Source organism: Mandrillus leucophaeus, unplaced genomic scaffold (assembly GCF_000951045.1).
Source record: "Mandrillus leucophaeus isolate KB7577 unplaced genomic scaffold, Mleu.le_1.0 Scaffold721, whole genome shotgun sequence".
Taxonomy (NCBI): domain Eukaryota; kingdom Metazoa; phylum Chordata; class Mammalia; order Primates; family Cercopithecidae; genus Mandrillus; species Mandrillus leucophaeus.
Window position 1 is genome coordinate 780,596 of NW_012107820.1, and position 20,261 is coordinate 800,856.

A 20,261-nucleotide genomic window follows, 5' to 3' on the forward strand; every position below is an offset into this window, starting at 1 on the left:
AATTATTTTCTCTGTGAAGACAGAAAACCGTGATAATCAGTATGACATTAGATTTTCCAAAACTTCAGCTCTTGGCCACGCATTCATTAAATTCATATAAATTAAATTAAATTAAATTCATATAATTTATATGTTTATTAAATTAAACTCATGTAATTAAAATTTATATGACTAAATAAATATATAATATAAGTAAATTCATATAATTTATATGTTTGGAGAGCACCCACTGTGCAGGACACCTTGGGCGCTGTGCTAGATACTGAAGAAGGCTCCGAGGGACATGACCTGAGAAGTAGGCAGTGAGAGTGATGAGAGGAGATAAGTGAGGGTCTTTGACATTTGGGAACCTAGCGGTCAGCCTGGAGTGAGAAGCGGGCAAGGATCTCAGACATTCCTGGGAGCAGCTGCTACCAGGAAACTTCTAGTCGTGTCCAGGGAAAGGTTGCCTTTTCTGTTTATTCTAAACCATTTTTGCCAGTTAGAAGTGTCTATCATGTTATTGTGTGCTCTTAGTCTCTGTGTTGTATGCTTTGCATATTTCATTTGGATAATGTTCAACTTTATCTGAGCCTTGTGTTTCTGGAAAGCAGCACCTGTTAAGAATTTTGCCCATTCTTTCGTATCCTGGGAAGTGGTTAACTGCAGAAGAACACCTTGTCCTTACATCTTGCCAAGGTAGGAACTGTCTCCATCCCTTAAGCTGCAAAGGTAACTGCTCTCTCTTGTGTTCCAGGACTCGGTGAAACAGTCTCTATTGATAGCCAGATCAGACTATGAATGAATGACCTTTTAGAACAGCTAGGTGTTTATCTCCCAGTGCATCCTTCCCTCTTTTCAGGATCCCTCCCACGTCATTTTTCCTGAAAAATTCCGCTTGGCCTTTGAGAAGTGACTCGCAACCATCTAAGGAAAAAGATACTCCAAAACAGGGCTCCAACTGGGTGGGCCTAGGGCATCTTAATGTCTCTGGTCCAGATCAACAGGGAACAGAAATACTGAGGGGTGGAAGAAATAATGAAGAAGCAGGGAGGAGGTTGGTAAGCAGTAGGCAGGTGAGGGAATCCACATCCACTGGATTGATAAGAAAGTTCGATTCCATAGCAAAGACAACAGTCTAGAGTGTTCACGAAAACCCTTCAGACATTTTAGTTACGGGCATTGTCAAAGTTTGTTACACTCTTGCTTCAAAGACAAAGGCCTCTAGTAAGTCAATCAGAAATATTAAAACATTCTTCATAAGAACATTTGATACGAAATACAAGAAGAAAAGAATGTTAAAAGTCACTAGATTATTGAATGTCAATCAGTGGGGTGGATAGGTGACTGGCTTCCTAGAACAAGACTTTGGTCCATTAATGTTTTCCAGAATGTTACTTAACCATTTGGTCGGGAATGTTAATTTCTTCCCAGAACGAGGTTGCAAATTACATCACGTAAAAAGATTCCTTCCCACACCAGGTTTGGGGCAACTTCTCTTTTATAGTAGTCAATTTCAAGGTAATGACCAGAATTCATATGACAGTCAAGAATTGGAAACAGCATAGCAGAGTGTGAGTTTTGCAGTCAAAGGGACCTGAGTGGTGAACTTTAGTCTTAGCTGATTCATGTGTAAAATGAGGGTAAAATAATAACGACCTTGTTAGGGAGGAGATATTAATTAATACTGTCTTATTCTTCTTATTCATTTTCTCTGAATTTTTTACAATTGATCACTTTTATATTAATCATTTTTATTCATCGTCTTAATAATAAACAATATTTGTTATTTTAAAGCATTATTATTTAAATATATTTATTATTTTTAAATGCTCATAGCAGCCAGGACCTGTATTTCCACTTACCATTGCCTATTTCAAGGTCCTGAGGTAAGTTTTTAAAATTTAGAAAACATTTGAACACCAGAATCTTAGGCAATGTTATTGAAACACTGAGTTCCCCACACTATGGAAGTCAGGCAAAGTCCTAGACCAAATATTATTCTGAACAAAATTTTCACATACAAAATAATGTGTTAGTAGAACTAACTGTCTCTTCCCAATAGCCCATTGCCATTGTAATCCACCAGACAAAATAGGATCGAATAAAATATTTCTAATGCTTTCTTGTTCCAAGGCCTTGGCTTGCCATTTTGTCTTCTCAATAGACCATTAGCAAGTTCTTAGTGCCCTGTGCCAAACATCAAAAATTCATATAAACTCAGGTTTATGTGTCAGTCATATTCTTCCCTTTTCCACCTTCAACCAGGGAATCCATGTGGCCATTTTCCAGCCATTCTGGGAGTCCTGTGAGCAGCCAGAACAGAAGCATGGCCCAGCCTCCCTACAGCTGAGTCAGGCCCTATATGATGAGTCTTACTGTTCCTCCATAAAAGCAATTTCTATATTTCAAGATGTAAGTCAAAGAAGCATTTAATGGCAATGCAAACACTGCATTTTTCAATACTGGGTTAAATTCTTTTTTGTTTTACAATCGGTAATTCATTTACTTCACCTATATACCTATCACAACACTCAATCCACTGTCTCATAATTCCTTGTTTGATAATCTCATGCTACTACTAGCCTGTGAGCTGGGGGGCCAGGAGAGGGTCTGCCTTGCTCAGTGCTTTACATCTGCAGCCCAGCACAGTGCCTGATGGCAAAAGCACAAAGCATAAGTGATCAAGTAAATATTCTATTATAATTGATTACTTGAAATTGTGAAAAACAAAATTCATCAGACAATTAAGGAGATGATTTTATTTAGGCTGTTGCAATGAGGAGAATGTTCATGTTGTGAAAGAAAGGGAAGGTGTTCTGGGCTTTTATAGAGTCGGGTAAACAAAGAAGCTTGTGACCACCCTTGTGACCTCATTTAACCTTAATCACCTCATAACTATCCCATTTCCAAACACAGTGATATTGTGGGTGAGGGATTTAACATATGAATTTTTGGAGGACACAATTCAGCCCATAGTAGCTTGTTATGTTGATAGAATGAACGTAGAATATAAGTATGGAGCTAACAGCATTCATCTCTTAATAACATAGGGATAGCCTAAGAATAAAGCAACTTAGAAGGAAATAGATCTGAGAGAAAAGCAATGTCTTAATGACACTGTCAAAGCTGAGAATTCAGCCATGTCTTTAGCCAACTGTACCCCAAGACTTCCAGGCACATAAGCCTATTATACAATTTTTGAGCTGGATGTTTCCCACTTGAAACCAAAAATTCTTGACTAATGGTGGGTTATTGAGAAGATTAAATGAGATTACATATATAAAATGCTTAACACACCACTTGGAGGAGAATAAGTGCCCGATAAATAATAGTAGCCATTGTTATTATTATCAGTGATTGCATCAAGGATACAGTCAAATGATTTTGGATTTTCTGAGACATCTAACGGAAACACAGAACATCTTATCATCTAAAAACCATTGAGAGAGTAATTTAAAGAACTTGGAGTTTGTGGAAATTCAGTTTTGAAGGGTACAGGGTTGTGAGAGAGATTACTCTCAGCAAAAAAGAAAACCATGACCACACATAATTCATAAGTTTTAGACGATGTGATTCATCTTGCCAATGAGTTGAAGGAAAAGCCAGTGGAGATATTTTAAAGGAGAGAGCTGAAGTTACAGAAGTTGATTGCTTTCATTCTTCAAATCAATTCAACAAAGTATGATGAGTAGAAAAGAGAGGAAGAAAAATACATAATGTTGCACCAAACCATTTGGTTATTTGAACAAACAGAAAAAAACTGGTGGTCTGACATTTTGATTTTATACTTGGTAAATAGTATATTGGTAGAAAAACAACAACCACCCTGACATCAGTTCTGTCAAATTTATGATGAACTTTAATCAACATTAGTAGGTTTACTGGTTTAATGTCAGTAAATGAAAATTCTTACTGTTTTGCTTAAGGAAACATTTTTCATCCAGGTGTTTTTAAAAAGAACCTATGTGTAGTCCATTTTAAATTTAAGCTGATTGATCTCTCTCTCTCTCTCTCTCTCTCTCTCTCTCTCAGTACAGGTGAGGTGAAAATTTTAGAAAAGATTGTAGAATTTTCATCTAGAGTTTGGGTAACTCTAAAATGCTTCAGAGGTATTTACAATATTGCAATCTTCACCAAGTGAGAAAAACCTACAAAAAATGTGTGTTTAGGTGCAATGAGAAATTTTCAAGTCAATGTAAACGTGTTATGAGTATAAGAGTGGAGAACCTGGAATTTTTAGAAGTAACTCAGTCCCAATACTTTCTTTTAAAATACAGAAGGCCAACAGTACTAGAAAATAAATACAAAACCTCAAACTTCTGTCACTTTGAAGGATAAGAAAATGTGAAACATAAAAATAAAATATCTGGAAAACACAGAGACATTTTGTTTTGCGTCTTCTTTTTTTTATTATTAACAAATTAAAATTTCCTATTTGTATTAAGCACCATGTTTGCTGTCATGAAACTTTTAAGCAGTGTGATCTGGGTTTATTTTTTGGAGTTGCCATCAGGGAGGACAGATTCTCTTTTTAAAAGTTACATTTCACTTTTTAAACCTTGAGCTAAAAAGCCTTTGGAGAATTGGGGGCACTGTCAGTGAGGTGCCTAACTCCTAGGGAATAGAAATAGAATGGCCTGGATGAAATATTTTTGTAACCTTCTCAAAATTCAAAAGTGTAACTATATGAATTTACTTTCTATTTAGTCCAGCATAAAAAAAGTGAAAGTTTGCCTTAAGGTTCAGAGTTTTGTGCTAAATTTGTTCCAAATTTGATGTGAAATAGTTACCAAATGGATACTTCCCCCACACTTATCTACTTATGGTATCTGGTATTAAAAATAAAACCAAAGGAAGAAAAAGGCTGCTAATAATGGCAATGAAAGTAGCTCATTCATTGGCTTTACTCCTTAGGCAAGGATTTCCAGAGTACCTTGATAGGTCTTAAGGATGTTAGATAGTGGGCATAGAGTGATGAGGAAGACAGGCACCATCCTTACCCTCATGGAGCGTCTAGTTTAGTAGGGGAGGCAGGCCAAAGGTGCAAAGGCCTGCAGGAGACAGGAAAGGGACCCAAATTTGTGAAATGTGTGAATTGATGGGAAGTGTGACAAACCAAAAAGAGAATGCACTGTTTAAAGTTTTTCAAAAGAAATACTGTGTGGACCATGGAATGCATCTGTAAGCAGATTAGTCCTACATACCATTTGAAACCTCTACGTTAAAGGAATAATTGCACAAATAGCCATGCAGGAAATAAGGACTACAAGGCATAGTCTAAGATGTCATGAGAGAGTACAGTCATGGTTCCTGACTATAATTCCTGAGGAAGTTACATTTTACCAGAGACCCGAAAGATTTGATTAGTAGACTTAGGCAGTAGAGACTGGGGACAGAAGATTTAAGGTGAATCTAACAGTAGAGGGCACAGGATATCTGAAACTTCCATGTGACAGGAGCCCAGTGAGTGAGGGGGGAAAGTAGCAAGGGATGAGCTGAAGTTTCAGGAGCCAGACAATGTAAGATGGAATAGGCTATGTTGAGAATTTAAACTTACTCTAAAACGAATAGGAATTTCATAAAGGATTGTAAAAAAAGGAAGGATTTGGTCATATATATATATGACACACATACTTATATATATTATAAGCATGTTCTTATTGAGGTGTGGAGAATTCAACAGAGGGAGAGGTCAAAGTGGGAGGTGGAGAGAACAGTTAGGAAGCTGTTGCAGCAGTTCAGGTGAAATGGGCTGGACTTGGGTCAGGTGTTGGCCATTGAAATACAAAGACATTTTATCATTTGGGATTTGGAGTAGCTGTAACTGAAACTCCAAATTATAGCGGCTTGGACAGGTATTTATTCCTCTCTCGTATAATTGAAATCTGTACATAGCCTAGAATTTGATTGGTGGCTCCACCATTCTTAGGGACCAGATTCCTTCCATTTTGTCAATATGTGACTTCCACCTCCTCCTTGAACGTTGCTGTTTTAATTCCAGTCATGTTGTTTTCATCTCAGACAACATGAATGAGAAGGGAGGAAAAAAGATACATCCCTTTCCTGTAAGATAATTTCTAGAAATTATACGTGACACTTGCAGTTACAGCTCATTGGAAAGCACTCAGTCTCATGGCCCCATGCTATTGCAATGGAAGATAGACAATCAAATGGTTACTCTGGGTTACTACAGGTCTAGTTGAAAATCAGGAATTCTATAAATAAGGTGGAAAGGAACAAAAAAGGTTGAGAAATAGCCAACATCTGTAATAAAAGTAGACAAATTTGAGACATGTTTTGGAAATAAAGTTAGCAGGATTTGATAATTGATTTAATGGGCGTTAGGTGAGGACAAGAGAAGGAACAAATCCCATTTCTACTTTTCTGAGACAATCAATGGTAGTACCTTTTTGGAAATGAAAAAAATGAAAGAAGGGGCAGGTTTAGGGCAAAGAACAAAAATTAATTAGCTGTTGGGAGCTTCCTCAAAATTATAGAGGAAGCAATTTATCAATTTTTTTTGTTGTACTATTCCAGAGATGTTCTATGCCCATATGGGAATGTGGGTGTGCATACCTGATATGTGTGTATACACATATATTTTATTTTTACAAAAATGGTAGGGTTTAATTATACTATTACATACCTAAAATCCTTTACTTACTATATATTGAGGATCTTTCCATATGATTGCATGAAGAAGTGCCTTACTATTTTTAATCGTCACAGAGTATTTCATTGTATGGCTTTGCCACAATTTATTTAACCAGCTCTCATCTGTACATTTGTTTCTGTTTCATTTCAGATTATAAAGAATGCTGCAATGAATGTCTATACTTTTAAGTAAAATTGTTGGGTTTAGGGGCACATCATTAAAAATTTTGGTTTGTGTACTTTTTTCATAGAGGTGTCAGCAATTTATACTCCCACTGGTAATATATCAGGTGCCTGTTTCCCTTCAGTCTTGTCAATTCAACGTGTCAGGCTTTCTGATGGTTAAAATAATATTAGATTTTTGTTTTAATTTGCTTTCTCTTAGTATTAATGAAGTAAAACACTTCACATGTTTAAAATGTTTTATTTCTTTTCCCAAACATGTCCTCATTTTAGCTATTAGATTCTAAATTATTTTTCTATTTATTTGAAGGAATTGGTTATACATTAGATTATCTGTTTTGCAAATATTTTCCTGTTTATCCTTTTGATTTTTCCTTATAATAAATTTCTTTCTATAAATTCAACTTACTTATTATTAATAGTTTCTTGTTTATTAAGTAGGTTTAATACAGTTACCATGTTGGTGTACATACTTTAAACGTTATTCTCCTCTGCAAAATTCATCATTTTACAGAAATGAGCTCATACTGAATGTATCTTTTAGGTTTCTGCTTTTATTCCCACTTAATAATAATAATCTTTCTAAGTCATTCATTGTTTAAACAAATTATTTTTAATAGTTTCATGCATTTTTCTGTTATTTGGAGTTAACAATAATTTACTCAACCAACCCTCCCACTGTTGCATAATTAGGGTATTTTCATGAAAACAAAAACCAAAAAAAGATATAAGCTACACAGCCATGGTAATTTCACTATGGTAAAGTCCTCAAAGTAAAATTTGGAGGTCATTGTGCAAAAGTCTCTCCTTGTGCTTCAATGCTTCCCGCAGCTAGACCAAGCTCCGCGGCCCAGAGCCCAGGTCACAAGCTGGGGTCACAAGGACCTTCCGGGCCCATGAGACGAGAGGAAAAGAGGGCCCCTCGGCAGCTCCGCGCTTGCGCGCCAATCACGGCAGTTAGGGATTTCCATAGGTTACCAAAGGGTCGCCTACCCAGGCAGAAACCCGTTTAAGTATTTCAGAAGGATTGATTTTTATTTTGGGTACCCGCCTTGCAGATATAATACTGATTCATTTTCTTTCTCTTCCTCCATCCATGCTGCTATTGAATATAAAATGTGTCAATAGTATTGTAGTTCACCATGTATCTCAGGATATTAAAAGCGCAGTGTGACTCAGCTAGAAAAAGGATCAACTTTCCCCAAAGATAAAGTGACCTATGCGGTAGGTCCTACAGGACTTCAGATCCTCATTGGAGAGAGGTTTAGGGTGTTTCTAGTTGTAGCAGGGTTAGTTGCACCTTAGGTTGAAGCAAGATTTTGCTGCTGGAAATGAAATATGGGTAAAAGAGGTGCTCTCGGCTGCCAATTTGACAAGGGAGGGACCGTGCTGGTTTTGTGTCAACTGGCCTAAGCTAGAACTTCATTTCCATTATGGCTCCTTATTAGAGTTGGCCAAAAGATTTATCTATGCCAGGTTCGGCAAGCAGAAGTGAAAGAGTAACCCTTACTCTGTGTAGCTGGTGCAAAAGGAGAGAAGTGCAGATGTACCGATTGTGGACTCTAGCTTGTCCTTGCCTGCCTCTATCTTGACTCCAGCTGGTGTCCTTCTCCGCCTGCCCTGCGGACTAACAGCAGCCTCAAGCCCACAGTTAACGCAGAGGCAACAGCTTTCCATGCACTTCTTCACCAGCTCCTGTTGTGGTCTCACTCTTGCAACTGGATGTTCCCAGTTCTCTACATGTAAGCTGTGACTTTTCCTTCACTTGACTACTTCAGGAGAGGTGTGTAGAGACTGTCCTCTGATTCTCTACCTTCCAACCCGGGCCTTACTTCCCTGTATCCTCCCGCTATTGTGCAAGGTCTAATTTTTTAATCCTTAGACTATAAACTCTGTGGAGGTAGCCATCTGTTTAGTTTACAGCTATAGTCTCAGTGCCCGGCACCCAGAAGACACTCATTAAATGTTTGAAGAATTATTAAAGCCCCCAATAATTGACAGTCCTTACTATTTATCCAGTACTTAGATTCTCAAGTATGAGGGTGTGGTTTGAGAAAGAGGGCACATGAACAACTTGGTTTCATTATCTGGCTTAAAAAGCTTATCAGGGAAAAAGTTTTTAAAAATATATTTTGGGCAGCATTTGAGTCATTTCCTGCACCCCCAAGCCTATGCCAATCCATAGGAAGTCTGAAATTGCCTTGAGTTCTGTAGGCAGGACACTTCAGTGGGCTGCAAAGTGTTGGGCTTATACCTCACTGCTCACTGCTCATCATAGCTCTTCCCCGCTTTGCTTGGATTTTTTTTCTTAAATATGCCATGGTCAGCAAAATTTTATTTCCTTTCTTCTCTAAAGTGACTTCTTTAAAAACCCTAATTATCTTATACTACCTAAGTTTTAAATTGTCTGAGAGAAATACTTTCTTTTTGTTTTACCTAAGAATATCTTTTCCATTTTCATTTATTCTCTTTTCAAAACCATATCGCTCAACTATCTACAGCTTAGTGTACAGCATTGTGGTATGAATATGTGGCTGGAAAGTCGTTAGGGTTTTAAAAGAACTATGAATTATATATTTTGTCTTTTTGGGATAATTTTCTGGGAACATATTTTTAAATACCTCAAGGCTTTTTTATATACTAATATCCTACCAAATATATGCCATTTTAGCAGCTCATAATAGTTATTAATAAAATATTATGATTTTTATTCCATTGTTTAACTCTTCCCTCATGTCTTCTCATGAAGAGCTCACATATATAACATATATTATATTCTTCCATACTGACTATAACATATTGACTGTTCCTGACCCTTCTGTTTAACCAGTTTTAGCATTTTTCACTTTCCTCATTTTCAGTCATTCTTCTCTTTTTGAAGTATTCCCTGTTCACTTCCATCAGGTTAGAGTTTCACTTTGGCTTCACAGTCTACTCAATCTCTTTAATGTCCCATGAGCACATCTTTCATGGTATCTAAGTAGGCTACCATGCAAGTCAATCATTTTTCACACTTACTAAATGTTAAAAAATTTAATACATAAACACTTAGAAAAGTAGAAAATTCTTCATTTAATTATATTAACTCTCAACAATCCTTAAAGTTCTTTAATTGTAAATTTCATTAAGGTAACTTAGGTTCTTGTTCATAAAGTCAAAAAGTTATGTGTCACATCATGCAAATTACACCATTATCCACTCTTCCCCATCCCTGATTCTCACTCTCCAAAGGCAACAACTTTCATCTCTTTTAACTGTTTTTCTTTCTATTATTTCTCTTCACAAACCTATAATATACCTCTCATACTATTTCTTGATTTTTCAGTTTGGTTCTTATCTAATGCCCTTCTTCTACAAAAGATGAGGAGCTGGCTGTCTTACAACTGGGCATGTAGCTTCTTTTATTTTCTTAATCTTGCAATATCATATTTTTAAAAACCTTATCAGTGTTTAGGATTTATTTTGACAATGTAAATATTATTAACAGATGAACTTGTAGTGTATTCAGTTTACTTCTTTTTCATAGACTTTTGCTTTTGTTTTTCCTTGACTATGCATTGCCTTGATTTTTCTTCAGTTTTCTGAGTAGTTATTATCAATTCATCCTTTTGATACATTCAAGTGAAACTATCCAGTTTATTTTCCTTTTTTTCCTGGAGGCCATGGTCCTAGGTACATTGCCTTCATGAGCTCCTTCCTCCATAAAAAATATAAATTATTTCACAGCTGCATTGGTATAAAGGTTAATATAATCAGGGTGGATTTATTATCATGTAGTCACTGTTATTATATTAATTTTATCTCCTAATTTTAAAGGAAATTAAAATGACAACATTTTTGTAAGTTCCTAAGAGTGTCATGGGCCCTCAGCACTATGCCTACTCAGCCTATTGGATGAGTCGGCCCTGCCGAAGGCATTCTTTGCTTCTGAACCCCTCTTTTCTCTTGTTCCAATCTGGACTACTTATTCTGTAGGCCCTGAGATGTTTTATTACTGTTATCTTGACAATTCAATTTTTTTCTCTTATATATTGGATCCCCTATTTCTGTGAATATGTGGTTGGTTGTCTTCTGGTTGTATTCCTTCATTTTGATAGAGTGCATCTTTCAGAAGGCTCTGATATAGGGTGTCTGGAGGTAAATATGAGGCCTTGCATGTGAGATAAATGTTTCAATCTCCTCTCATAATTTGTTGTATAGAGAAAGAGTAATCATTATTTTCTTCAACAGTAAGTTCTTAGTTGAAACAAACTACTGTAATACAAGACAGATCAACAAGAGAAAAACAGTTTATTAACGTGTGTATTTCATACATACAAGGGAGACACCCAGGGAATGAGTAGTTCTCAGAATTGGCTTTGAATTCTGGCTGACACAGCATCTTCAGTAATGAAAGCAAATTTCTGGAGAGGTAAAGGAAAAGAACTTTAGGAGTGGCAACTTGTAGGAAGGCAAATGCATAGCAAATAAAGGCTAGCTAGTAATGTTTGTTAATGGAGACTTCCCTGGTATCATCTCCAGATGATAAAGGTTTAAAGTTTTCTTCTGTGGTTACCTTTTGGTCTCCCTGGTAGAAGGGAGGCAGAATACTTTCAGTTTTTGTATGTCCTGCTTTTAGGCAAATAGAGGGACGGCAGAGAGCTTCTCCGCGTCCGCTTCTTCTTAATTACCTGCAGCTCAATAATCCTTTATATTTTGGAGTAGCACAACAGATAGTTTGGCTGGATATAGAATTATGGATTGAAAATTATTCACCTCCTGGATTTTTAATTGCGTGCATAATATATGTTCATTGTAAAGAATGAAAAACGTATAGAAAGAAGAAAGTAAACTAAGCCTGAATGCTGCACCCTAAATTAACCATCAATATTCTGGGATCCTAGTTGATAAAGGGGCCAAAGAGTCTCACTGTTTGGAATGTATCCTGTCACTTGTTCCTTGGTTTTCAGAACAGTCTTACTGCCTTTAGGGCGACTCTGGTCCTAAAGTCCAGAGCTTTGCTGAATTGACATCTCTGGAGAGCAAACCAGTTTACTGCCAGTGGGGAGTGGATATGCACTGCTAAGTATTGAGACTTCCAGTTACTTCCCCTATTTTTCATCCTATCTGCCATCGGGCACATGCCACCTCCAGTTCAGGGCTTTTGAGGGATTTGCAGCAAAAACTACTCTGTTTATACTTCTGCCACTGTTGACTTAGGTTCTGGCTTTCTCATGTTTGCTAAAAACTACTACTAAAACATCTGCATTGTTGCTTCCAAAATTGTATTGCTGTTATCTCTTTGCCACTTCTATTCATTCTGTGGTTTGACCTTTTAAATGAATATCTACCTTTAGGATACTTATAGTGAGCTATAGGAGGGAATAAAGGTATATGTCCATGTTCGTTTTTTGATGATTAGTGGGAAGTGTCTCATAACATTCTTGTACACATTTATTTTTTATTTTTTTGAGATGGAGTCTGTCACCCAGGCTGGAGTACAGAGAATCTCTGCTCACTGCAACATCTGCCTCCCAGGTGCAGCCAAGTCTCATCCCTCAGTCTCCTGAGTAGCTAGAATTACACAGACACCACCCTGCCCAGCTAATTTTTGTATCTTTAGTAGAGATGTGTTTCTCTGGGTTGGCCAGGCTGGTCTCAAACTCCTGACCTCAAGTGATCCACATGCCTTGGCCTCCCAAAGTGCTGGGATTACAGGCATGAGTCACCATGCCGGCCGATTCATGACTGTAATCCCAGCACTTAGGGAGGCCTAGGCGGGCAGATCACTTGAGGCCAGGAGTTCAAGATCCACCTGACCAGTATGATGAAACCCCATCTCCACCAAAAATACAAAAATTAGGTGGGTGTGGTGGCACATGCCTGTAATCCTAGCTACTTGGGAGGCTGCGGCATGAGAATCACTTGAATCTGGGAGGTGGAGGTTGCAGTGAGCCAAGATCATGCCATTGTACTCTAGCCTGGGTGATAGAGCAAGATTGTGTCTCAAAAACAAAAAAAACAAAAAAAACAAAAAAAACACACAAAAAACTGTATATATAGAATATTTACAATATAAAACTTTATCATAGCTGTAGACATAAAAGTTATAAAAATAAATCTATAACCATTTCAGTTTTTATTAACTCATTTACTTCTGATACTAATTAAAAAACTCTCATATAAGTCCATTTATAAGTCCAAATAGAATAAACAAATGTTAAGTATTAATAATATTTAAACATATGTATTTTTATTCCAGACTCTGTTGGGTACAAGTGACAAGGAATGTCATCTCAAACTAGCTGAAGCACAAAAGGTAATTTATTTGTTTCAATATCTGGAAATTCCAAGAGTTTTTTTTTTTTTTTTTTTAGCTCTAGTTACAGCTGGATCAAGATGAATGTCAAATGACATAATGATATTGTCAGTGTTTGAGTGTCTTATCTATCTGTCATGTATCTATCCATACATATCGATACCTATATATACACAAATATCACACACGTTTTATAAAAATTTTATCATGTTGACAATAATATTTAAACAAATAATACCCAAATAAATATTAATCATTGATTTTTTTCAGAAGGCTAAATCACTCACAAGCAAAATGGAACATTTTTATATTTTTGTCATTTCCTTTTGGTACTGTGGATCACAGCCCCAGAAAGAGATCAGTCTAATAATGTTATAGGACATTCACTGGTTCCAATCTGATTTACATTTTATTATGAATATTTGTGAATTTTTAGGTCTGCTTAGCATCTGAAATCCAGTGTACGTTTGGAATCTTTTTCAACGTTATTAGCCATAGTGTGGAGGAGAGACTGCCTCACCCAATGGGAGATGAAAATGCCAAACTCTTGCTTGCCTAGACTCCCTTGGAGCTAGGACATGGCCAAATGAGGTACATTCCACTAATCAGATTCAGTCATGGAAGCAGGAACCAGTGAGTCAAAGAAGCAGGGACTGGGAGCCTCCATTCAGACTGAATTTCTAGTGCAGCTGTAGCAGCAGAGCTGGGGCAGTGTCAGAGTGCAGTAGTAGAGGGGTTGGTGGTGCAGGCTGTAGAGTCTTTTGCTTGTTAGTGTTGGTAGGGATGTCCACATTAGGTGAGTTGTGTCTTGTCTTGGTGAGTCTGTGTTTCATAGAACCTGGCTCTTCATACATGCTGACCATGTAATCCACCCAATATCATTATCATAAACTCCTTTTCCATTGAAATTAACCTGAACTGGTTTCTGTTGCTTGCAGCTGAGATCCATGAATGGTTGGCCTTCTCTTCCACTGTGTCATCTCTTCTTTAGTTATGTATTAACTTAAATCTCATATTACTCTCTTTGGCCTCTGCTACCTGAATCTTCTGGTATCAGCTGAAGAGGGGGTCTGGGAGGCAGAGAACAGGAAGTAAGGCCATACGGGCCTGGGAGGCAGAGAGAGTCCTACTGGAGGGCCCTCAGAAAGTGAATTCAGCAGGCACCAGCCTCCAGCCACAGGGTCCTATGCCCACACTTGCTTCCTCAAGCCTGGTCCAGGCCATCATGTCACCTGGACCATGGCCGTATTTCCTAGTGTCTGCCTACTCCTGTCCTTGTCCCTGTAAATACTTTATTAAACACAGGGATATTGTTAAAACATAATCAGATTATGTCAATTCTCTGTGAAAATCTCATTCTCTCAGAGTAAAAGTCCTTACAGAAGCCTGAAGGCCATACGTGGTACCTGCTTCCTCCAAAAAAACCCATTCTCTTTATTACGCCTTCGATCCCTAGGAGAACCTAAGTTCAAGAGGGGATGCTGGGCAGGGAGGGGCCACTTGCTAGGGCCCCTGTCTGCTTCAAGAGCCAAGCCATTTTCTCCTGGATCCCTCCGAGCTGAAGACAGGAGGAGACGGGGGAGGGGGATCCCTTGGTCTGCACCTCAGTTTCTCAAGAACAGCCACAGAGAAATAAATTGAGAGATGCAGGGGCTACCACCATCCAGTGACCACCACCATCCAGTGACCACAACCATCCACTCCCATGCCGGCATGGGGTTAGCAGACGGGCGCCACTTTGTTCTACTTTTCCTCCGCCCATGGAGGAGGACACCGCCAGGAAGGGAAGGCCAGGAAGACAGAGGGAAGAGACAGCGGGGTGGAGTGGGAGCAGTCGCTGCCGTGAACTCACTGGAGCCCAGACGCACGCAACTAAGGGGCTGCAGTGGGAAGAGAAACGGAGGGGTGGTGGGGAGCGGGCGCTCTGAACGCCTGTTCCTGCTCTTCAGACTAGTCTTTGTTTATTTTGCAACGCACGAAGGCCGAAGCGAAGGCGGAGACCCGCAAGCGAGGGGAGAAGGCCCCGGGAAGACGTGTGGGGCCAGGATGCGGGGCCCGGGTGCGAACAGCGGACCCTCTCGGTCCCCAGGCGGTGGTGACCTGGGTGGCGACACTCGTGGAGACCAAGGAGCTTCTGGACCTGCTTCGGGGGACCAAGTGGAGAGGCTGCTGGAGTTGTCGCCGGAGTCCTCCCCTAGTTCTTCGCGCCGGCCTCGCCCGCGGCTCAGGGTCCCGGCCGCCACTGCAGTCCTCGCAGCACCGAGCGGGGCTCCACGGACTTGCGACCTCCAGCCTCCGCCTCAAGGGCAGGGAGGGCGGCTGGGTCTCTGGAAAGCCATTTTAAAATCACTGCCTCTGCTGCCCCCATGTGAGGTCGGAGTGTCCTCCCGGTCTTTGCTTTCAGGTTCTTTCAGGTTCCTTCGGGCAAACCTGCAGCTAAGAGTCCAGCCTGTGAACTTAAATCTAAACTTGCTGAAGAAGCTCCCGGCGGCCCCCTGCTGGCGGCGGCCTTGTCTGAAGGAGAGGCTGGGGTCACTCGGTTGGGCCGCATTTCCGGGGCCGGCACCGGTCCAGCTGCCAGGCCGCGCGTACCTGGTCCCGTCGGGGGTTCTGCTCTGCCCCCTGCGCTGATGACGCGGGTGGAAGGGAGGTAGCAGGGACACTCTGGGGAGCTGTGCCGGGCAGCCACCCCCCAGCTGCTCACTGTGGGGTGCGGCACCGAGACCTGGTGGGGCTGCAAGGAGACCGACTGGGATTTCCGGGATGGTGGCCGGGAGGCGAAGGCGCGGGGCGGCGGGGTGAGAAGCAAGAGCCCAGGAAGCCGCAGGCCCAGCGCTCTGGGGCTGGCGTTGTCGTTCTGGATGGAGGTCTGGTCAAACTGGCTTTTGCCCCGAGTGAGGAATTCCTGCTCTTTTTTGGTGTAGGTGAAAGGTCGCTGTTCACAGAGGGGGTGGGGTTTGTCCCCTCCAGGCGACTACGGGGCTGGCGGGCTCAGTGCTGCCTTTCTGCTCCGTCTCCTGATCCTGCTCAGAATCTTTGTGGCTCCTCTGAGTCTTCTTAGGGAGGCGGTGAAAGATGGGAAAGGCAGGTTGTTGAAACGCTGCTGCTTGGGGCCGGCAGAGACCCTGAGCTGTACCTCCTAGTATGGGGAAGGTGCACCACTGTGGGTCAGATCAGCTGACAGTACGGGTTTCAGGTGATTGGGGTAACCTTGCAGTTCGGATCTCTTAGAACCCAGGAGCAGGTAGGCGATCTCTGCTTCATCATACTTAGCAGGAAGTCCTGGATCTTCCTGTCTGTAACCCATGGACACCATGACTCAGTATGGCAGAGGTCCGGGGCTTAAGTTCCTGGTGTTCGTGCTTCCTAATCATTAATGGATCCATCACAATGTGCTCTGAAGGGCCTGTCTTGCTGGGTTTGAGAAGGGTACATTTTTTGAGCAGGTTTTTATACTCAATGGACGTGTAGAAGGGAATATATTCTACTCAGTACCCCTCCTGCAGCTCCTTGAAATTCTGTCCATCAAAGGCAGGGATCTGCTGACCAGAGGTGACTGCCACAGAAGGTATCTAGTTTGTAAAAGCTGAATTTGTTGTTGAAGCCAGAATTTGCAATCTTGATGTTTGTGTTAACATCCAAGAGCGTGTTTTCTGCCTTTAAATCTCTGTGGACAATACGTTTCTGGTGACAGCTTGCACAGCAGACACTTTTGGTAGAATTTGCTTTACTCCTTTTTTTCTTTCCTGCTGCCATGAGCAGGTGTTCACAAACTTCTCCTCCTGGCTAGTGTGCTTCCTGACAAGGCAGAGAGATTCCTCAATATCGATCACAGCAAATATTTCACTATGTTGGGGTGATCCGAGCCTTCATGGTTCCTACTTTGTGGATGGTGTCTGGAGGAGATCTGCTTGAGTCTCATTAATGAATTTCACAGCTGCTGCTTTCCCAGTCAGGAGGTCCCAGGCCAACCTTACCTTAGCCAGGTTGTCCTTGAGGATGGATTCAAGGATCCCAGCTGCCAGTAAGGGTCCCTTCTCAGCAGAGTTGGCTGAGAGGCCCTGTGGCATGTGGGACTTACTGCTGGGCTTGGAGTCAAGGTGTCCCAGGTCGGCTTAATTTTGGGAAAAGCTGGTGAGAAGCTTGGTTCAAATCACTTGAAAAAAAATCACTTGCATAGTTCATCTGAAGAACTGATCTCCATAATGGAATTAAAGCACAATGCTGGACAAAAAGTAAGAAAAAGCAACAAACTGAAAAGGAAAAATTGAGTAAAAAGAATAAAGAAGAACTAGGACTGACAACCTCAGCCAAGCCAGGGACTTACATACATCTTGGAATTCCAAAGCAATTGTTCCTTATGAGGTCATAGAAAGAAATAAATCTAATAACAAGGCTGGGATTAATTCACATGGTTTTCTCACATTTTGATCTCAAGAACTTTTTACTCTAAAAAAATTATTGAGGACTCCAAAGAGCTTTTTATGTGGGTTATAATGATGAGTATTTACCTTATTAGAAATTAAAACCTGTAGGATGTTTCAGTGACCTTTTCTAGTTTGAAGGGTTTAATAATTTTTGGCTTTTAAAGAGCCCATAATATCTTCAATTAAAATATTTTATTTTCCTTTAAGTTGTAAATGATTGGTCTCATAATGATGCTACAACTTAACTGGCATTACAATACTGTACAAATGTGTTCTATTATATAAGTCACAATAAGGTACATTATTAACTCTATAGCATTGAGGGGAAGATCGCTTTTATCATATTTTTAAGGTTTTGCCTAGTTTCTTTGTAGTAGACTTATCTTTTCCACCAGCCAGAGAACCCGCTATGTCAGTTTCGGTATCTTTAAATGTACAGATTGCAGCTGTGAGTTGAGAAAGCACGTTTCACTTAGCACGGGATGGGGACTTCGAGGTACTGGATATGTCACTGGCACCTCAGGGGAGGAAACCAAGATGCTCCTATATGATTTTAAACACGCTTTATTGAAGTATAGATACAGAAAAGTGCACAAATTGTCAGCCTACAGCTTGGTGACTTCACAAATTGAACTAATCTAACTAGCCTCCAGAATAAGAAACAGGCCTTTACACCCCCACAAGCCTCCCAATCCCCTTTTCAGTCACCTTCTCTGCACTGATAACCACTATTCTATATTCTGACAGCATAGTTTCACTTGTTTTTGAACTTCACATAAATGGAATCAGTATTGAATCCTTTGTGTCTGCTTCCTTCACTCAGTATTTTCCTGAGATTTTTCTATATTGTTTATTCTAAATGCTCATTGTATGACTAACACAATTTGTTTATCCATTTTACTGTTATTGGGCATTTGGGTAGTTCTCAGTGAGGATGCTAAGAAGAGTGTTGCTGTAAACATCCTTATTCAGGTCTTTTGGTAAGCATATATCTGGCTTTCTGTTGGCTATTTATACCTAGAAATAGAGTTGCCGGCTTATAAGGTATGCATATTTTTAGTTTTAGTAGACATTGCAGTTTGTACCAATTTACCCACCCACCAATGTGAATATCTAATATTGCCTGCCTGTCTGTAGGTGTGTACTGGTATAGCACTGTGGTTTTAATTTGCATTTTCCAGTGCCTAATGAAATAAAGCAGCTTTTAATATGCTTATTGGACATATTATTTTTCTGTGTTGTGTCTGTTCAGTATTTTGCCCATTTTTCTGTTGGGTTGCTGGTATTTTTCTTATTGGTTTATGGATATTCTTTAAATATTTTAAGTGTTCTTTATTTGATATGTCCCTGTATTTCCTCTCTCCTCACACATCCCTGTTAACTCTCTGATGTCACTTCCTGCTGTTTTACCCATGGATCATCCCTTTCTAGCCACAAGAGGTCTTATTCCTTGAACATGCCAACCATATTCCTACTCCAGGGCTCTGCACTAGCTCCAACTTATGCCTGGAATGTTCTTTTCCAGTGGTCCACATACACAAAATTAGAAATATAAATACATAGGATATTAGTATAAAGGCCCTTCTTTGGGTGTCTAACGTCTGACACCAATAATTTCTAACATTTTGCAAACATCTATAAATACTTCAGTATTCATCTTTAATAGATAAATATATTTTTTAAACACAGACACCATGCCGTCATCAAATCTAACAATAGTACTATATAAGACCAGTCCATATTCAAATTTCCCAGTTATCTCAAAGATGTCTTGTTACAGTTAATATGTTTGAATAAAGGTATAAACAAGTTGTACATGTTACTTTTTTTGTATCGCCTCCTAGGTTCACGCGATTCTCCTGCCTTAGCCTCCTGAGTAGCTGGGATTACAGGCACGTGCCACCACACCCGACTAATTTTGTATTTTTTAGTAGAGACGGGGTTTCTCCATGTTGGTCAGGCTGATCTCGAACTCCCGACCTCAGGTGATCCACCTGCCTCAGTCTCCCAAAGTGCTGGGATTACAGGTGTGAGCCCCCATGCCTGGCGACAGTTATCTTTTTATGTAATGATTTCTTTTGGTTGGATACTGAGTAGTGGAATTGCTGGGTCAAATGGTAGTTATATGTTTAGTTCTTTGAGAAATCTTCATACTGTTTTCCATAGAGGTTATACTAATTTACATTCTCAACCAGAGTGTATAAGTGTTCTCTTTTCTCCACATCCACACCAACATCTACTATTTTTTGACTTTTCAATAATAGCCATTTTGACTCGTATAAGATGATGTCTCATTGTGATTTTAATCTGCATTTCTCTGATGATTAGTGATGTTGAACATTTTTTCACATATTTGTTGGTTGCTTGTATGTCTTGAGAAATGTCTGTCCTTGTTCTTTGGCCACTTTTTAATAGGGTCATTTGTTTTTTTCTTGTTGAGGGGTCTGAGTTTCTTGTAGAGTCCATCCATATACTAGTCCTTTGTTGGAGTCATAATTTGCAAATATTTTCTCCTGTTCTGTGGGTTACCTGTTTAATGTTTCTTTCTTTTTTTTTTTTTTTCTGTGCAGAAGCTTTTTAGTTTAATTAAGCCCCATTTATCTGTTTTTGTTTTGTTGCATTTGCTTTTGAGGACTTAGTCATACATTCTTTGCCTGGGCCAATGTCTAGAAGAGTATTTTCTAGGCTTTCTAGGATTTTTATAGTTCCAAGTCTTA